The sequence below is a fragment of the Callospermophilus lateralis genome, unplaced genomic scaffold, assembly GCF_048772815.1.
Source record: "Callospermophilus lateralis isolate mCalLat2 unplaced genomic scaffold, mCalLat2.hap1 Scaffold_63, whole genome shotgun sequence".
NCBI classification, from domain to species: Eukaryota; Metazoa; Chordata; class Mammalia; order Rodentia; family Sciuridae; genus Callospermophilus; species Callospermophilus lateralis.
The window spans coordinates 2681483-2683311 of record NW_027514713.1 but is presented as its reverse complement, the minus strand read 5'-3'; the positions used below and the strand labels follow the sequence as shown (position 1 = coordinate 2683311).

The following is a 1829-nucleotide window of genomic DNA, read 5'->3' as shown; positions in this document are numbered from 1 at the left end:
GTGGCCATGCCCATGTAGCCGCTGTTGCTTCCCCTAGCATGGGCCAGGGGCCGTGTTGACAGGGAGCCGCCGGCCTTGTCTGACCCTGGGGCGAAGCCGCTGCCGCCAAAGGAGAAGGCCTGAACTAAAAAGCCTCTCCAGCACTACTCCCCTGCCTCCACATGGCAGCCGAAGCCTGCGCTGCCCGGCAGGCGAAGTTATAAAAGCAGGAAAACTCAACGAATTCCAATGAGGCCAGTGATTTCAGCCATATGGCAAACTGGCCAACACCAGGAGAGTTAGCATTGAAAAAACCTTTTTGCAGTCTCAAAGTGTCATCAGCCAAAGAAATAAGAAGCCCAAAACTACAAAATAAAAAGAAAAGAAGGTTGAAAAGAGGAGTAACAGTGAGATTAAGAAAATTGGGAAACAAAATTAGATGGTCCCATTGAAAATGTCAGGGACGATGAGGCCCAGTCAAGCACTCAAGGATAGAGAGCCAATTAACACAAGTGGGTATTGCTGCACTTAGATGATCTAAGACCAGAGAGTCAGAAGAGATCTGGATCCCAGAACAGCTCTCAGTGTCAACCTGAAGCAAACAAGTCTTCCCATAATAACAGGAGAAATGACACAGGAAGTTGGAGGCAAGACTGAGAAAAAAAAAGATGATAATCAGGATAAAGTATATAGTGTGAGGAGAGAGGAGAGTAATATCTGAGGTTCCTTCAGAAGTTGAGGAAGAGGACCAAAATGGGAACAAGATGAGGCAGAGGAAACTCTTGAGTGAACTTTGATTATTCATTTGGTTACCGACAACATGGTGAAAGGACAGATCAGCCATTTCAAACAGAAATTAATGCCAGTATGATGTATTACTATTATGACAGTATGGGTGTGCAGGTGTATCCTGAGGAAGAAGCATTTCTTAAAGAGTATATTAAGCATTGAATTGAATATTACTTCAGTAGAGAAAACTTGGAACATGACTTTTTTGTTAGAGAAAGATGGATGAGCAAGTTTTCTTGCCTATTTCCCTGATTGGCTCTCAGAACAAACTTTAACCTCATTTTAGAGGCCCTGAAGGACAGCACAAAAATAGAAGTTGCAGGTGAGAAAATGAGGAGAAAGATAGAACCAGAAAAATGGCCAATCCTGAGCCCTCCTCCCAGCAGTGTGCCACAGACAAACTTCTCTTGGCTGGTGAATTGTCCAAAGTTTGTGCAAGGACAAGCCTTTTGCTGACAAATACTCAGGGTGATGATCTACCAATGCCCTGGATGTCATCTGATGGGGATGTGCAGTAGAGCAAGTGGCTCACTGAAATGCATTGTAAATACTGGAACAAAGCATGCTGTAGAGATAGAAGCCACCAGACTGCCTTCTGTGTGAGAGTGTCCACTATTGACCCCTCGGCTGCATGACAGTGGAGATGACCACCTGTGCCATGACCCAAGACAGAGCTGGGGACGACTGCTGACATTCCAGGAGCTGCCTGCCCTTTCCTGTGTGGCTGGACTGAGATGGCATGGCTACTTTTATTTGAGGGGGAAGCTAATTGTTATCACTGTGGAAATACTTCAAGGTTCTATCTTTTGTTTCCAGGCATATGTACTTGTGTCCAGGTCAATAAAGCAGAGAAAGAGGACTGTGTAAATTTTCTCAGCTTGACAGAACTTTGGCTCTTGATCTTCCCTTTGCCATGGTGAACATTGCATAACTCATGTGTTAAGATATTTCACATGGACTGTAATATTTATTAATGTGGACATTTAAGGGGTAAGAAATTGAAGAAATAAACAAGGGTATTTTTTCATTTTTCTTCAAAATGTATTTTTAATACATCAGTA

The 1829-nt window shown here is 43.6% G+C and overlaps 1 pseudogene; it reads left to right on the top strand.

Annotated features, from left to right (window-relative positions):
• The first annotated feature begins 202 nt into the window (after window positions 1-202).
• Window positions 203-1371, top strand: LOC143389513 (la-related protein 1B pseudogene; annotated as a pseudogene).
• The last annotated feature ends 458 nt before the right edge of the window (window positions 1372-1829 follow it).